Genomic DNA, 19018 nt, shown 5'->3' on the forward strand with positions numbered 1-19018 from the left:
TTCCCTTTTAGACTTTTCTATGTCTCCCAGGGTTTTCGCCAATGTCTCTTTTAATTTTTATTTCTCTTACCCAATAACCAAGGGAAGAGAAGAGGTTGGGATGGGAAAGGAGACATCTCACACCCACCATATCCTCCTCCTGGAAGAGACTGCTGCAATTCCTGGAACCCGTGGCCTTCTACACCTGTGACTCCGTACATCTCAGCTCACAGGTCTGAGGGTGGAGACACCCTGACTTCCACATTGAAAAGCAAAGTTTTCCCTAACTTACTCCTTCCTCCTCCCCAAAGGCTAGCATTCAGTTCTGGGTCCAGTGAGAGGTCCTGTCTCAAAAAAAAAAAAAAAAAAAGATGAGAGTCACTCAGAGCAACAGAGAAAAACACAGATGTCAGCCTCTGGTTCCCATGTGCCTCATGCATGCACAGATGTGCTCATGCACGCACACCATGCATGATTTCTGTTTCTTCCTTGCATCAGCTTCTGAGGCAGTCCTTGATGTCAGACTTCACAGCACTGGTTCTCAGCCTTCCTAATGCTTCTGATATACTTCCACATGTTGTGCTGACCCCCAGCCTTGCAATTATTTTTGGTATTACTTCATAATTGCAATTTTGCAGTTGTTATGGATATTGATGCAGATAGATGCTTGCCAAAGGGGTCATGACCCACCGTTGAGAGCCGATGCTTTACAGGGTGGGCACAGCGATGCTGCTTTCCCATTCAACACTCCGCCCCGGTATCATTTGCCATGTTAGTGACCAATCAGCCATGTCTCTCCCTAAGATCCCAGGCCAGGGACTTGTGTGTGATTTTGAGCTGGAAAAAAAAATATTTCATGGCAGGGGAGGGGCTTTCTCCACACAGACAAGAACCATGTGCTGAATGAAGACCAGAAGCAACCTTATGAGTGTGGGGTCAGACCATTCTCTCGTCATCATTTCAGGACCCTTCAGTTTGCTTCCTGCTCATCCCTCTTCCTGGGGTCTGATTGCTTTGCTCATTTTCAAGATTATCTTCTTTTCCCCTCATGTCCTGTGCCTCTAGTCTCAACATCACTCCAGACCCACGTCACAGCTCATCTCTGTGGATTCCCTCTTAACCCTGCACACAGCTTTCATTAGCCTTGACATCTGGCATCCTTCAGAATATCATTCAGTTGCTGTGTTAGTTACTTTCCTCTTTGCTGGGACAAAAAACAGAACAGTATAAGAAGGGAAGGGCTTATATTGGCTTATAAGCTGGGGGCACAGTCTACTGTGGCAGGCAAGGCATGGTGGCAGGAGGAAGGAAGTATGGTAGTGTGTCACTTAATTATGAGGACACACTCTACAGATGCATCGTTGGCACAAACGGCAGTGTGTGTGACACTGAGGATGATCCCACCGCAGTGGTTTCTGTGTATCTAAACATCACAAAGGTACAAGAACATGCCAGGCAGTTTCCGTGGCTGTCTCACAGTTTCCATTTATAGATGGCCTATTGTTGAGAACTCTGGACATTGGTCAGGCACATTCTGATGGTACCTGATTGGTAGCCTTTATTCACCTCTCAGAGGCACTGGTCCCTGAACCAGTCATGCCGCACCCCATCTTCTCCAGTGAATTCTTGGTATGGTGCAGAGGACCGATATCCTGGGATGCCACATGAATGCAGCTACTTGTTCATACAGCCTTTTGGCTTGGAATAATGAAGCTGAGGGGGACTCTCGGCGACAACAAGCTCTAGCACGCAGGGCTGGGTTAAGGAGCTCTTGGAAGGCACCTCACTGCAGGACTGCAGTGGGCAGTAGAAGGAAGTTTCTACTGGGTTAGCCTCCCAGGAGCTCCAGAGCTGGAAGGTCCTATAGACTTTTCCCGGTAAGGCAAAAACCCTAGACCCCTAGCCTCGTCAGTACCAGGTGGTGTGCCCACCAAGAAAGGAATGGCATCAGCTCCTAGAAGGGGAACAACTGAGGGTCATATAAGCAACCCCTTGCAACTGGCCTGTGGATCCCTCTTAGAAGGGGGCTTGAGGACCCTGGCCCAGCATGGCTTTTAGGAAGTTGCATGCTGTCTTCATAAGGGCAGTAGCTGTCATTAGCCAGATGCATTCTGAACGCTCCACACCTGCATGATTTACCAACTTGCACATGTGAGGGGAAATTTTATGAGAAGCAGATATAGAATTGCTGATGGAAAAGCTTGGGAGGGTCCTAAGTTCTTGATCCACCAGCGCTAACATGCCTGTCACATGCCACTTGGCTATGTTCTATCTACCTGTACCGACCTGACTCTGATACCACCCAAGGGGTGTGGATGCAGGGAGATGACCCCCTACTGAGCTGACCCTGGGTAAAGATGGTCAGAGATAGACGTGGGAGAAGATTCCGGGTTACAGTGGGAAGGAGAAAAGTCACTCTTGTGACTGGTGTTCATCTTGGAGAACAAAAACTGTTCTCTTTCTGTGCAGATCAAGAGCTGGATAGCTAAACCTCACAGATGGGGAAGTTTAGCCTCCTCGGTGTCTGGAGTCTGTTCCTCTTGCTGGACTGGTGCAAGGCTGACCTATGGGGTGTAACCCCAGGGAGGCAGGACTGAACACTGCAGTATATACCTTGCAAACACGGGGACTCAGAGGAAATCCCCAGGCTCCCCCATGCAGAATCTCTCCATGAGCTGGCACAGCTGAAGGAAGGAGAAACAAGGGCAGACGCTGAACCTCAGACTGAAACCTCCCACAGATGGCAAGGGCCAGCCCTGGAAAGTCGGGCTGGAAAATGAGGCTTCGGGTGCATGGGAGAAGAGTGAACACCTACTTCATGGTGTCTGTGTTTATTACGTGAAAAATGCTTTAGCCCCATCGCCAACAGGAACATGTAGCTAGTACTCAGAAAGTGTGGCCAGCCCCTTGGCCACCCCTTACCCTGAGAGCACCATGCCCTCCCCAGCCCTCAGGTGTAGACTCATAGAGCTGCCCTCTGAGATCAGATCAGTCCCTGGAGAAGTCCATTTGGTACCAGCCAGCACTTCCAGCCCCACAGACCTGAGGGAGAAGCCGGTGTTGACTGCCCTGTCAGGTCTGAAGCTCAGGTGGAGTCTACGGAACACAATTTCACCCGTGTGGAGGCCCCAGGGCACAGGGACCTGGCCTCCATCAACAAGCACAGAAAAGCTACCCCTAGCGCTCTCGGGACACCACCATGTTCCTGCCAACCAGGGCCGCTGAGATCCACAGGGGACATCCTGCCCAGGCAGAGTCTGTCTCCCAGCTTTCCTGGGCCAAGAGATACGCTGTGCCCAGAGGAGAACTAATGAGGTTACCCGAAGTTCTGACTATGCAATGACACTGAAAACGGCCAAGTTAAACAACAACAACAAAAATAACTTTTCTTTTCAAAAGCAAATTACTCCTGGAAATACAGAAGGCTGTGTCTTTTGTTTCATTTCCCAATGTCATGGGGGAACATTGGCTCAGGCACTTCACCTTCCCTACAACAATGCCAGGAAATCAACTGGCCTGCCCTAAAGATGGGCGCTGCCTTCTTTTGCAAATCAAGAACTGATGCTCTCCTGAGAGCCAGCATTGTCCCCCATCGGGTTCCTGGTGTACCCGGTTGCTCGTCCCCTCCTGTCTATGTCCCTGGCTTCGTTGTAACTTCTTGTGACGGTGTGCCAAGGCACCTGCAAACCCTTTGAAAGTGGGAGGAGATGCTGGTAAGTAAGTAGGCACCACCACCGCCGGGCTTGGCATTTGCCTCTGACAAACTGAAGAGGCCTCGTTGAGCTCTGGGAGCTAGAACTGTATGCACAAGAACCAACAAGCCAACTGCGTCCACAGGCCTGACAGAGGAGCACGAAGCTCTTCTGAGGAGGAAGAACGCTCGCCGGCAGTGTCGGGTGTGTCAAATACCGATCATAGTGGAATAGCATGGGTCACCCCAAAAACGTAAATTGTCCCCAGACAACCTCGTTCTTCTTATCATCACTCATGTTTTAGGAAGGCTCAGGGCAGCTATGGTCCAGGGCTCTTCGCAGTGTGATCAACGGCAGCTGGAGAAACGGAGGACCAGGAATGTGTCTCCTCGGCCTCAGCCATGTTGCTCTCTCCCCACTGATTAGCTCATTTCTCACAACATGACAGCACCATAGGCTAGCCTGTGTGCCCTCGATGGGATCCACTGGCCATTGGGCACACTGCACCTGGGTTTGGGGGTGGGGTGGATGTCTAGTGAGCACATGCCAGCTGCTAATAAAGATCCTCCAGCAGTCAAGAACCTGCCTTCTATGAGATACCATTTTTGTACCAGTACTGAAAGCGGCCTAGAGTTCAAGGGGAGGGGATGACCTTCCCAACTCAGAGGGAGGGGTGCCAAAGAGCAGGAAAGATGGATGCTTTAAAAGGGCTATACCAAGTGGGCGTGGCCCAACCAGAACTGGAAGAGAAAGAGGCATACAAGGAGCTGTTGTGGCCCAGGGAAGTTATGAGGACCAGAACGGACAGCTTCAGCTCTCCGGCCGAGTGCGCCTACATGGAAAGGCAGCTTGAGAGCAGATGTGAACCTTGCTGTGGGGACAGTCTCATCAGGCATGTGCCACACAGATCCTCCCAAGCTCTACAAGCCCTGAGCCATCAGGGCCAAGCATGCATCAGGCTGGAAGCACTCTGGCCCCGAGAAAGGGGCTCTGCTGGTGCCCTAGCCTGCCAGGAGCACACTAGGTTCTGTTTCCCTGGGAACAATGGGGACACTACAGTGTAATTAGCCTCTGTCTGGGAGGCTGGGAGGGCACAATATGTGCTTTCTTGATTGGAAAACTGGAAACAAGTTTTAAAGCATAGGAACTGAGCCTGTTCTTGCACTAATATGACTGTGACCCTTGGGGGCCTGGATCTCAAGGATCGAGATATTTCTTTGAGGACAGAGGTGAGTGAGTACCATTGGGTGACATCTGTGCCTCTGTGTTGTCTGGCTTCACCAAGGCTTTTGCTCCAGTCTTAGCCACGCTGGACCACTCCCTGCCCTCATCTCCATTCAGAAGCAGCCAGTACTGTTCCCACGGACAGGCAGTCTCTCACATTCTCCCTCCCTGCTGTGGAAGCCTGTCTTCCCACACAGCCCAAACCTGTGACTGTTCTGAACTGTCGCAAAAGCCTACTGCCCCAGCGTTTCCAGCTCAGAGTCCCCACAGAAGCAAAAGTGGCATGCCAAAGCAATGCCAGCACAGAGCTGACCTGTCCACGCTGCCTTTCCTGGGACACTGCTGTGTCCCAAGTACCCCTTTCAGAAATGAGACCTTCAAAGCACCTGCCTGTGCAAAACATAAATAAAAACCCAGAGACAGATATTGGGGTTCAAGATCAGAGAAGAAAAGCAGCCAAGCCACTAGAGAGTTCTCACCTCTCCCAATGCTCAGACTGAAGGGGAGATCCTCTAAACCTCAGATTACATCTCCACCAAGCCTCAGAATCCTAGACTGCCCTCTGAGACTGCCCTGAGCTTGTTATATTCTCTCTAGTGTTGGGATTAAAGGAATGAGCTCTGTTTCTCTTTTAGACAGAGTCACTCTAATATAGCTCTGGGTGGCCTTGAACTAACAGAGATCTATCTGCTGCTGTCTCCTGAGTCCTGGGATTAAAGGTGTGTAGCACCACTGCTCAGCTTCTATAGCTAACAAGTGTGGCTGCTTTGCACTCTGATCCTTCAGGCCAGCTTTATTAAATCATCAATTATATATCACAACATGCCTGATCAACCCAGGTTAGAGCAAAATCAAAGGCCACTTACAGCACGTGAGTTAAGAGCATTCTCAGGGTGTGAGAGACAGCACTGAGAATAAGCACTTTGTTTCTTCTGCTTTGGCATAACTGGCATTTGTTTGCTCGGCTCCCTGGACCTCGGTGCTGATATAGATCAAATCATACAACACACAGACAAACACTGATGGAAGATCGTCTTGCGCAGAGCTGGTTTCTAGCACCCTTATGCCTCTCAAGGACTAGTATTAGTGCTATTGGGGGCCTTGGATGGTTCAAGGCAGCTGTCTTGAACTTAAATGGAGAGTGAGGTTATCCCTGTTCCCAACTTCAGACCAGATAACTCTTACTCAGAGGGTAAGAGACTTCAGAAGTCCTTATCACCCCTATTCTCCCGGCCCTATCTGATGATGGTGGGGAACCATTTTTGAAGTCTATCTTCTATGGGTTCTGCTTGTTTGATGTGTTGTTGCAATGGACATTAGTACAGGATAGGCAAGTGCTCTACAGCTGTCCTATGTCCCCCCCAATTCTCCTTTTATCTTTTGTTCCAAGTCAGGCTCTCAGTAAGATATTCAGAATAGCTTTGAACTCAGACTGGCCTGCACTACGAAATCCTACATTCTTGGCTCCCTGAAAAGGTGGGGTTTCAAGCCTGAACCACAAGGCCCTACTTAGTTTGCCTTTTGTTTTCATAAAGGATCTCATTGTGTTGCCCAGGCTGGGTCTTACCTCCTGGGCCTACTGAGCTTGCCTCAGTCATTGTAAGTGCCATTGAATCTGGCTTAGTTTTTACTTTTATATTAAAAAAAAAACAAAAACAAAAACTTTAGGGCTATTACTACCTGCTCAGGCTTCAAGCCTACACTGATATTTTACAGAGTAGAGCAACCTGGATTTAGAGGGTGGAGGACAAGGATAGCCACACACAGGACATCCCTGTACTCCACAGAAGCAGTAGCAGCCTACAGGGGCAGAAATGTGGGCAACTTCCTTGAAGTAGCAGGTGCTCCCTCCCACCCAGGCTCACATGACGAGAGCTGCCCGCATTGGCTGGGGGTGGGCAAGCCTGGGGCCAGCTTTCTCACCTGCCTCCCAAGAGGCCAGAGGCCAGAGCCTCACAGAGCAGACAGGCTCTTGCCCCTGTCACTCCCCAGCAGCTGGGTCTTTGTGCCGGAGCCTCCAATGTCCTGTGATCCACAAAAACCCCTGACCCCCTGCCCCTCTCTCCAGCCTGTGAGGCAAATGCAGGAGCTAAAGGAACAGGAGCGCCATGCAGGCTCCTCAGCCTCGGTCACAGAAGCCATCAAATCTGTGAGAGCACAGAAAAGATGTCATCTCTGCCAGCTCGCTCTCGCCCTTTCCTTTTAAAAACATTACTATATGAAAAAAAATCTATTCCCAATAAAAGAAGAAAAAAAAAACATTAATTTATTGGGGTTGACAAGGTAGCTCAGCAGGTAAAAGTACTTACTGCCAAGGCTGACAACCTGGGTCCAGCCCTCAGAATTCACATGGTTAAAGGAGAGATTTGACCCCTGCCCCCCACGACTTGTCCTCTGACCTCCTCCAGCACATGTACACCCAAATAACTAAATAAATAAACAAACAAAATTTTAAGTGCATTGATGTAAGTTGGTAAGTAAAAACTATCTATTTACGACGTCAATATGACATTGTGTATTGACCTCATCGAGTTGCATTGGTCCTTATACTTATTTTCTGTAAAGAAACAGCTAAAATCAGGCGTGAGGAATCCGGCTCAGCCCGTAAAGTGTTTACTATACAAGACTGAAGACCTGAGTTCATGTTGTCAGGACCCACACAAAAACCTAGACACAGCAATACCACAGCAAGGGTGGAATCAGGAGGGTCCCTGAGGCGTGTTGGCCAGCTGGTCTACCTGAATCAGTAAGATCAGGTTCAGTGAGGGACCCTACTCCAACTGATAAAATAGAGAGAGATAGAGGAAGACACCCAGTGTCAATCTCTGGCCTTTCACTGCATGAGCGCGCACCGCTCACACACACACACACACACACACACACACACATGCACACATGCCACACACACATAAGCATAGACACGATCAATCAATAAAACACTTAACATTTGCTCTCTGAGCAATTTTCAAAGACCTGGTGTATCGTGAGTAATTACAGTCACCAAGATTAGCCACAGAGCTCTTGAGTTTATATTCGTTCGCCTTTCCTACACTTATACATGAGTGGCTCCCTGCGGTGTCTGTCTTTCCTAGCCTGGCCGATCTCATTAGACAGCATCACCTCTATTTAGCCATGCTGTCAAAAACAAGTCCCAGCTGCTGCCAGCAATGGGAATATTCTTCCCCTGAAGAAGAGGCTCCAGGGAGGCCAAGGATGGGTGCAGGAACTCACAAAATTCCCATTCAATATTGTCTAGGTCAACAGCAGATGAGTGTGGTGACTGCAATTGTCAACTTGGCCCCGTCTTGGATCACTAAGAAGGGAGAGTCTCAGGGAGGATCTGTGTAGATACGGGGAGTCTGTGGACATGGCTGGGAGGGACTTTCTTAGTTAGATGGAACTGAGGTAGAAAGGCCCACCCTGACTGTGGGTAGTTCTGTGTCACTCACAGGCTGGGTCCTGGAATGAATGGAAAGGGGGGAGAACTGAGCCCTGGCAAGCATGTCTGCATCCATTCTCTCTGCTCTTCACTCTGGATATGACTGGCCACCTCACATCGCTGATGCCGTGACAATGACAGGCTATAACCCGGAACTGTGAGCTGAAAAGTCAAACTCCTCCCATAAGTTGCTTTTGTCAAGGTATTCTGTCACACAGTGGAGAAGAAACTAGGTCCTGAGTATTTGAAGACACTCACAAGAGGTGAAATGGCCTTGTTAAGAACAGCAGAAACTGCCCAGACATGGTGGCACATGCCTTTAATCCCAGCACTGGGGAGGCAGAGGCAGGTGGATATTTGTGAGAAGGCCAGTCTGGTCTCTATAGTGAGTTTGGGGACAGTCAGGGCTGTGAAGAGAGCCCCAAATGTTCTGTGGTGTGTCCCTTCTCCCTGCAGCACCTACATTTTGTCCTCTGAGCTCAAGTGGAGTGGAGCAGCAGGACACGCTGCCAAGCAGAAAGGCCAGCTTCTCCAGGTCTCCTGGTGTCCGCAGTGCCTCTCTCCACAGACACAAACCCAAAAGGAGCAACTGCAGGCGCACAGGGTTTCCCACACTCAGGTTTCGTCACACTCAGGCACTCGGAGCAAACATCAAGGAGTTACCACACCAGAGACAGAGCGGCTTCCCCAGCAGAGGCAGAGCTAGTGTGACAGAAGTACTCATTTCCAAGTGACATGCTGCCAAGCGTCCCCTGGTGTCCCCTCCCCTATGCACAGAACCAGGCTTGTGCACTTGAGCTACCACAAGGACCAGAATCACCATCAGCTCTGCACAGACTCTCTTCTGAAAGCCATCCTCCTACATTTGACCATGGGGAAACCCATACAGCCAGCGGTAGGTTTTATGATACCCAAGACAACCTGCACAGCAAGCAGATGGCACGCCTGTCCCTCCAAAATCCCAGGCCAAGGAAAAAGTTGCCGTGTTACTGTCCAAGCAGATGGCTTCCATTCTGTAGCTCATGGTCAAGCCAGGGAGCACCTTTACAGTTTTCTGGCCCTACCACAGTCCTAGAGCCCTGGACTGAAGATGGTGGGAGCCTGGTCTATGACATCACAATCCCTGCTGTAAGAAGACACAGGCTTCTTGCCTGTGACATCTGATGCCTACGTGTTCACACTGGTTGCATAGTTTGCATGCATGCCTCTGCCTTTACCAGCTGCAAAGCTTGGACCTTAAAATAATTCCAACCTTCTGACCTCAGGGTAGCCACACTATGTCCTGAAGCCAGGCCGAGGGGTCCAGAATTACACCTGACTCTGGTCCTCAGGGCAACTTGCCCCAAGGAGCTTAGCAGGTGGCCAACTTCACACTCCTCTTAAAAACACAAAAAGATCCCGAGTACAAAATTTAGGTGGCTCCTCTCAGCTCCAAGTGTACATTCAAACTCCTAAGGACTTTGTACATAGTGACAAGGTGGTAATGTCCAGGGCCATCCCAGACTCCCATCACCAAGGATTCAGATGTAGGTGCTTTGATAGAACCAGATGCAGAGATCCACAGCCAAGCACCAGGCTCAGCTCTGGGAATCCAGTCTAAGAGAGGGAAAAGGGAATACATGTAATGGGAGATGCATTTGTGTATATGTTTCTCATACTGGTTAATGAATAAAGCACTGTTTGCCAATAGTAAAGCAAGAGAGGAGGGACTAGGAGACAAGGAGGAAAGAGGAAGTAGTAAGGAGGAGTCAAGATGGAGAGTCTGGAGAAAACAATGCTGCTGGCTCCCTGGTAAGAGAAGACCACGTGAAAATACATAGATCAGCAGAAATGGGTTAATACTTAAGACAGAGCTAGCCGATAAAAAACAAGTAACTGGCCAACAGCATAATACAGAGTCTCTGTGCTGCGTTATTTGGGGCTGGCACGCGTGGGGGGGGGGGAGAATAAGACCAGGCAGTGGAAAAACCTTACTCCTTACATACATGAGCAAGGGAGGTCAAGATCATGATGGAGAAATCTACAGAGACAGCTGAACCAAGCTCGTGGAAACTCACGAACTCTAGATTGACAGCTGTAGAGCCAGGGGATTGAACTAGGCCCTCCATATGTAGGAAAGAGTTGTGGAGCTTGGGCTATCCGAGGAGCCCTGCAGTACGACCAGTATCTTTCCCTGGTGCATGAGCTAGCTTGTTGGAGCCCATTCCCTATGGTGGGATGCCACACTCAGCCTTAATGCAGGGGGTGGGAGGGCTTGATCCTGCCCCAACTTAATGCGCCAGACTTTGTCAACTCCTCCTGGAAGCCCTTGCCTGTTGGGAGGAGTGGATGGGAGGTCGGTTGGGGGAAACCAAGGGGAGGGGTGGGAGGGAGAATTTGGTTGGAATGTAAAGTGAAATTAAAAAAAAAAAAAAAAAACCAGGTGGCAAAATGACCTACAGGTGAAAGGGAAGTCAGAGGCCTCTGGGGACAAACAGCTGCTCAGAGCAATCACGCAAGACTGACGAACGAGGATGGACCAGTGGCTCAGCCAGTAAAGTGTGTGCCATGCACACACAAGGGTCTTAGTCTGACTCCCAGAACTCATAGTGAACTAGCATGCATTTGTGGCCCCAGCCCTAGGGAGGCAGACGGGTGAATACCTGGGGCTCGCGGCCCAACCAGCCTATCCTATTTGTCAGGCCAATGAGATACATTATCAAAATCAAGGTGGATGGGTCCTAAGAAACGGCCCTAGAGGTGGCCTCCACATATATATGTTCACAGGCACACACACACACACACACACACACACACACACACACACACACACTTGTCAGAAATGGCATCTAACATACAGCTATCATACCAAGAGAGCATCTGTGAGATAGGGATCCACCCTTCTGGCAACTACCAAAGTCTCACCCACCCACTTCCATCTACCACCAGGTCAGCTCTGGTCCCCTTGAGCTGTGGAAATGGGGTGACCTTTCCCATAGTGACACTTGCAGATTTCCATGAAGACAGCTTTAGGAGAAACACATCTGGGTGCTCCCCCCAAAATGTCACTGCTTTCCTTCCACACGCTTCTCTTTAGGGACACAGCCCAGGAGAACTGGGGACTTCAGGCTGGCAGAACTACCTGGGGCCTGCAGGATTCATGACATCACTATCCTTGGAGGGTCCAAAGTGGCCGTTCACATGCTATGCACCCTGATGGTCCTTTTCCCTTTTAGCATGTGTGTTTTAACACAGTTTCAGTCTTAGAAAAATATTGCAAGAATAGCACAAGGAATTACTCTCTGCCCTTCGCACAGATTTCCCAAATGTTGACATCTCACCCCTTTGGCTTCTCTCTTCCTCTTCCCCAAACTCAGACTGAAAATATAGAGGAGAGGAAGGGCTGGAGAGATGGCTCAGCAGTTAAAGCACTTGCTATTCTTGCAGAGGACCCAAATTCTGTCCCAGCACTCATAGCTGGTTTCTCACAACCACCTAAAACTAGCTCCAGGGGTTCTAATGGCCTCTTCTAGGCTCTACAGGCACCTGTGCATACATGCACAGACACACACAAATAATTAAATGAAACAAAATATGGGATGGGGTGCATTGTACTGAACATATACAGACTTGGTTTGTCATTATGCCTAAATAATACTGTACAATAATTTCCAGTGTTTGCACTGTATTTGGTACCTAGAAATGGGTTAAAGTCTGTGGGAAAGACTGGGAGTTTCAGTCAGCTCTTGTCTAGCGTGAGCAAGGTCTTGAGTCATCCCCAGCACCACATAAAAAACTAGTTATTTATCGACTTTTTGAAAGATGTGTACAGGAACAGGCAGATAACATTTTATGCAGAGATGAACTTGGGTATGTGAGGAGACCCTGGGGAGCTCTCCCACAGATACTGACAGGATGGCCACATAGTGATATGTCATTTTTTTCTGAGCTATCTGAAGGCACTCAGTGGCACACACAGTGTTCTTTTCTCCTGAGTTTTTACAAGTGTTTACTAAGATATCAGGAGTTTTCTAGTGAGACACCCACAGTCATAGAGCCCCAGATGCTGACATGTGCCATACCACCTCCAACCTGCCGTCCTTGCTCAAGAGGCACCACTTGTTTCCACGATGTCCTTCACAGTGGCAGGAGCTGCTAAGGAGGTGCCTCGGGTACCTCAGCCTACTACATCTCTAACCCCTCTGTCTTCCAGGATCCTGGCGTCTGGGGGAGCACAGGCTGAGTGAGGTTGGTTGGCATCAGTGTCCTAAGGGTCATTGTTGCTTGTGCCTTTGAACAGGGATACTGTCAGAAGTGAAGCTCAAAGCACACTTGCAAACACAAGCTTCCCCTGCAAAGGTGCAAACACAAGCTTTCCCTGAACACCTGCAAACACAAGCTTCCCCTGCACACCTGCAAACCCAAGCTTCCTCTGCACACCTGAAAACACAGCTTCCCTGCACATCTGCAAACACAGCTTCCCTGCACATCTGCAAACACAGCTTCCCCTGCACACCTGCAAACACAAGCTTCCCCTGCACACCTGCAAACACAGTTTCCCCTGCACACCTGCAAACCCAAGCTTCCCCTGCACACCTGCAAACACAGCTTCCCTGCACATCTGCAAACACAGTTTCCCCTGCACACCTGCAAACACAAGCTTCCCCTGCAAAGGTGCAAACACAAGCTTCCCCTGCACACCTGCAAACACAAGCTTCCTCTGCACACCTGAAAACACAGCTTCCCCTGCACACCTGCAAACACAGCTTCCCCTGCACACCTGCAAACACAGTTTCCCCTGCACACCTGCAAACACAAGCTTCCCCTGCACACCTGCAAACACAAGCTTCCCCTGCACACCTGCAAACACAAGCTTCCCGCCCCTGCCCCACACCTGCAAACACAGCTTCCCCTGCACACCTGAAAACACAGCTTCCCCTGCACACCTGCAAACACAGCTTCCCCTGCACACCTGCAAACACAGTTTCCCCTGCACAACTGCAAACACAAGCTTCCCCTGCACACCTGCAACATAAGCTTCCCCTGCACACTTGCAAACACAGCTTCCCCTGCACACCTGCAAACACAGTTTCCCCTGCCCATCTGCAAACACAAGCTTCCCCTGCAAAGGTGCAAATACAAGCTTCCCCTGCACACCTGCAAACACAAGCTTCCCCTGCACACCTGAAAACACAAGCTTCCCCTGCACACCTGCAACATAAGCTTCCCCTGCACACCTGCAAACACAGTTTCCCCTGCACACCTGCAAACACAAGCTTCCCCTGCCCATCTGCAAACACAAGCTTCCCCTGCAAAGGTGCAAACACAAGCTTCCCCTGCACACCTGCAAACACAAGCTTCCCCTGCAAAGGTGCAAACACAAGCTTCCCCTGCAAAGGTGCAAACACAAGCTTCCCCTGCACACCTGCAAACACAAGCTTCCCCTGCCCATCTGCAAACACAAGCTTCCCCTGCAAAGGTGCAAACACAGCTTCCCCTGCACACCTGCAAACACAAGCTTCCCCTGCCCATCTGCAAACACAAGCTTCCCCTGCAAAGGTGCAAACACAAGCTTCCCTGCACCCCACCAGGCACTTCTCCTTAGATGCTTGGCTGTGACTCTGAGGAAAGGCCTGGCTCACTCAGTGGGGAAATACCCTTGACCTCAAACACCAAATGACATATAGCTAGGGCTGTCTCTCCAACAGGTCAATCCCAGCTCTCCCAAGTGGTCTGGGTGGGGGTGGGGAGGGGGGGGTGTCTGACATGCTAGACCATTCAGACAGACCTCTCTGCCAGGGTGAAACTGCATGGGATGCTCCAGGGCTGGCTGCCTCCTGCTGGCAAGCACCTGGTCTCTTCATGGCCATGAAGTATATTTGCTTTAGCCCAGGGCATCAGTTAATATCCACACTGGGGCCATGCTGGAAGCCAGGGGCAACCACCTCTACGCTGAATGTTGCGGGGAGCTTGGCTCCTGCACCCCAGTGTGGTCGTGATTGTTATGTAAACACAGAGCCCAGCTCAGGGGTGGCTCGCCCATCTGCTCCTCCACACACTCTTTCTGCCCTAATCATTTTCCAGCCTCTTAGGTGAAAACTTGGAAAACAGACAGGGCTCTCAATCTCCTTTTCACTTCTAAAAGGGACCATTTCAGCTAAGCCGGCCTCCCTATTCTTCTCCGGGGTTTGTGTTTGTGAAAAGACCCGTCTCAAATTTCTGGAGCAGGAGCAGCTGCTCCTGGCCCCTTTTCACTGCGCCTGTCTCCCCCAACCTCACCCCGCCCGCTCCCCTCCTTTTGTTTCTCTCAAAGCCAGCCCCCCACCCCCATCCTGACCCCTGGCCAACTCAGAGGCTTCTCCTTTGTCAGCCTCTCAGACGAGTTTCACCCTAAATCAAGCATTGTTTGGGCTCCTGGGGCCAGCACGTGCCCGCACCCCCTAATCTTTTAATTTCGCCCCAGGAGAAAGCAGCTGTTACTGATATACGCAGTGCACAGCTGTTGGCCGGGCCTGCTGCCGGCTTCAGGAACAAAGAAGAAGAGAGGAGTTCAGGCTCTAAGGACACTGGCATCCTCCCCCCTTTCTCCTCCCTCCTCCCTCCACCTCCCCCTCCTCCTTCATCGTCATCATCATCTCCCTCTGGCAACAGTTGGCAGAACATGCTATGAAATGTTGTCCTCCTAGAAGAGCCGCTGTGCCCCCTCCCCAAAGTCTGGTTCTGTGTACGCCAGTTCACACCACTGAACCCTTCTCGGTTTACACTAGGGCTCATTTCAGAAGCAATCTCTCAGTTTCCAAGATCCCTGGCGTGTGGCGTGATCCCTCTGTTACGGCGGTGTTCATTTGATAAATTACAGGGTGAGTCCCAGTGTGTGGCCACTAGGACTCCTGGAGCCTGGGACGCTGGGGTATGAGGGCTACAGGGCTGCTTGGGGGGGGGGGGGGGGACTGAAAGCTTCCTAGGAGTCTGCAGAGAGTCTGAAGTAATCTAAGAGTTCAGCGAGGTGTGACTAACCAGAGGAGGCCCTAGAAATACACATTAGCCAGGCCGGGGCTAAGGCCAGCCGAGCTTGGGAGAAAGGAGTCTGAGGCACTAGAGGGCTGAGTGAACCTGCCAAGCATGAGTAGCTGGATTGCCACCCCTCTCCCCCTCCACCACTCCCCCCCCCCGCAGTCCCTCTCACCTCCACCCAATCATGAGACCAATGCTACCCTGAGTAGCAGACATCTTCCCCCAGAGAGGCAAGTCACCTTCTGGTGGCAAAGACATCTTCAACTTGGAAGTCTGTGTACAGAGAGGCTTCCCAGCATACTGCTCGGGGTAGGCTTGCAAAAGCAGGAGGTAAGATCACTGTCTGCATGGACCAACACACCCAGGATGACATGGTGAACTGTAGTTTCGACTGGAATGAATTTGAATGGCTGGCCCTGGGTGGCTAGGGTGGGTACCATGCTAGATTTAACATTGATTTAACCATTCCTGGAATGGCCAACACTTCCAGCGTCTTAAAGCTCACAGGGCAGCTCTGAGGGGCAACTAAGTCATTATGCCCTGCTGGGATTTCCTACCCCTGCACTTGGCAGGCTCTTGGGCTTCCCAACTCCTGTTTCTGAAACACAGAAGGTTTTGTTTGCAACAGTGTTTCTGTAGCCCAAGCTATACTCATCGTGTAGCCTAGGATAACCTTGACCTTCCCATCCTTCTGCCTCCACATCACATGTTTAGGTGATGCCTGGGATCGAACCCAGGGCTTTGTGAGCGAGAGACAAGAGCTCTGCCCACTGAGCCACAGCTTCAGTTTCAGAAGACTTTTCAAAAGAGTTCTCCAGTTAGAGGATTCCAGAGAGCAAGGCTGCACTCAGACATGAGGCCCCGCCTCGACATCTGTCCCTCGCTTCTGCCTGTCACTGCTGGGGCTCAGGGCTGTCACTACCCAGGGGTGTTTCATGGAACCACAGGTTGGTATGGGCTCCTTTCTGCCCACTTTATCTCACCTGGTGAGCAATTGAAAGATTCTGGCAGAAACCCGATGCTCACCAGAGCATATGGCGAGGCACACACCTGCCCCGAGGAGCACCTGCTGGGCCTCCAGAGGGTGTGGGGCTGGTGCCCCAGGCCACAGGCAAAGCGTCCGATTAATTTGCATGCTGGACGCCTGCCACGTGCCTGGACTTTGGGCAGATCTGACACGGCATGTCATTGCTTTGAAGATCTGCAAATCTGGAGAAAGCTGTAGCCTAGACAACAAAGCCTCGGCCAGTCTGGGATGTATGATGCACGCCCCCTCCTCCTCCCCAGAAGGGAGCAGGCAGATGAAAACCCTGGAGACCTACTGCCGGCAGATTGTACTAGGAGAGTCAGGACCCTGTGGAGGCCAGTACGCAGCTGTCCAGCTACCCAAGCAAGCCAGAGTGACCCAGAGAAGCTGGGCTCAGGGACAGCTTTATGTGGACCCAGATCCCATCGTTTTCTTAGGAATCGTTTTAGACAAATAACCACTGTGTGCATTTTTCCGCTTCTTCGGTGAGCAAAAGGAGGTGATCGGCCTGCCTCGTGATCAGGTTTCTCTCCCTAAGGCTGGTGACTGCATTTCATGGCTGAGCCCTCAGACTCAGCCCGGAAGAAGTAAACTCTCTTTCTTACCAGCTGTACATTCTGCTATTGCAACAGGGGATGGTGGGGGCAGACCAGGTGTGTGCATGAATTTCCTCGACCCTGGAAAGGGTGAAAAGTCAATGTGGCCCATTTGGCACTGTTGCCTCTGCTCCCTTGGGGACGGTGACAGTATACTCACAGTGCATGGCCAGCCTGTGGGATGACCTGTAGTCAACCTTCAGCCTTCAGTCCACTCTGGCACCTCAGCTGCCCGTCCAGGCATGGAGAGCTACGCACTGCATGGAGATGGGCCTCGGAAATGTTCGTAAGATGACCCATGTGGCAGCACAGATAGGACACTGGAGGAGGGACCCCATACAATAGTGTGTCACTCAAAGCCTGGCTAATGGTCACAGCTGAAGGCAGGTGGCCTGGGTACCCTGAGCCTGCATTCCTGTCCCCATCTGCCCACCTCAACTCATCCCCCTACCCCAACCCTGTGCCCACCCTCACCCTTCACATTTAAGGAGCAGCGGGCTGGGGAAGGTAACAAGCAGGCACATTTTAAGGCCATTAGCAAAGAACAATAGGGGCTGAAAGGGTAATCCCGGGAACAGAAAAGTGAGAGGCAGCCTGTGCCAGCAGCCCTGGTTCGTTTCTAGACGACAGATGGAGGGTGGCCTGGTTGCCAGGCAGAATTCGAGCTACCCGGCACCTCCAGTGGGGGAGGCAGGAGCTGAAGGCCTAGTGCTCCTTCCAAGCAGTTCAGTCCTGTCCCCTAAGGCTCTCCAGGCAATGAACTTCCTGGAACCCTCGACAGGACTGAAGACCAGTATGTCCTCAGTCAGTGCCTTAAAAGCCCCGATTGTGTGCTCATCACCAACCGTGTGACCTACGAACCCTGCCCGGCTGAGCACTGAGGCCACAGGAGCAGGAGTTGGGACTCCTGGAGGGGCATATGCTCCATGCTGCTGTGTCTGCCCGACTAGCTCTGCGACCCAGCAAAACAATACTGAACGGACACGGAAGATAAACTTGCACCAGTACCTTGGGAAAGGCTGGCTGAGGGGGTTACACACAGGAACGGGGATGGGAACATCGAAGGTTTTCGCTCTAGCTAAATGCACCCACTCAGGGGAGCACACCGGGGAGACAGGCACCAGGCACACTGCGGTGTGAACCTCCAGGGGAGCACACAGCATGCTAACAGCCCCAGATACTTCCACCCCTTGACACCTACAGCCAGCACTGTTACCAGCTTCGGTGGCCCTCCAGGAAAGGGCACTTCCCAGGCCTGCCCTGGGAAAAAGCAGCCCTGGCTTGTGCATGCTAAGATAGCCAATGCGAGAGAATGGGCGAGTCCTGTCCTGCTCTGCTCCTGCCTGGAGATCACCACTGTGTTTTCAGGGGATCCTGCTGCCAGATGGTCGAAGCCGAATCTGGTACTTTTCTGAACTGGAATGTCCCAGCTGGCACAGCTGAGTGTCCAAGTCTGCAAGGTCTTCAACAGCCAAATCTGTGCCTGGGTGACCCCAATGCACAGACAGATTCTTCCTCCCTTCCCCTCGTGTGCGTGGCTGCCTCGGCATCTCCTACCTTCTCTGTGTTTGAAGGAAATGCCTCTACAAATGTTCAGATTTCATTTAGCCATTTACGCAACCATCAGTACTGCAGAAGGGATGTGTGCCCTAGTTAGCGTGAATGATCACTTTGACACAACCTGGAGTCAGGTGAAAGCCTCAATTGAGGAATTGCCTAGATCAGATTAGCCTAGGACTTAACCTGTGGGGGATAGTCTTAATTGATAATTGACGTAGGAGTGGCCAATCCACCACAGGCAGTGCCACCAATAGGCAGGTGATCCTGAGTTGTACAGGAAATTAGTTAAACATGATCCCATGAGCCAGCCAGAGAGGGAACCAGCAAGGAGATCCAGTTACAGGCCTCCCTCATGCTTTCAGCGTCTGGTTCCTGCCTTGGGTTCCTGCACTGACTGTTCTCCGTGATAAGCCATGAACAGTAAGTGTTGTGCCAAATAAATCCTTTCTCCCGAGTTGCTTTTAGTCAGTATATGTTATCACAGCAGCAGAAAGGAAACCAGAATACG

Source organism: Phodopus roborovskii, unplaced genomic scaffold, assembly GCF_943737965.1.
Source record: "Phodopus roborovskii unplaced genomic scaffold, PHOROB, whole genome shotgun sequence".
NCBI lineage: Eukaryota > Metazoa > Chordata > Mammalia > Rodentia > Cricetidae > Phodopus > Phodopus roborovskii.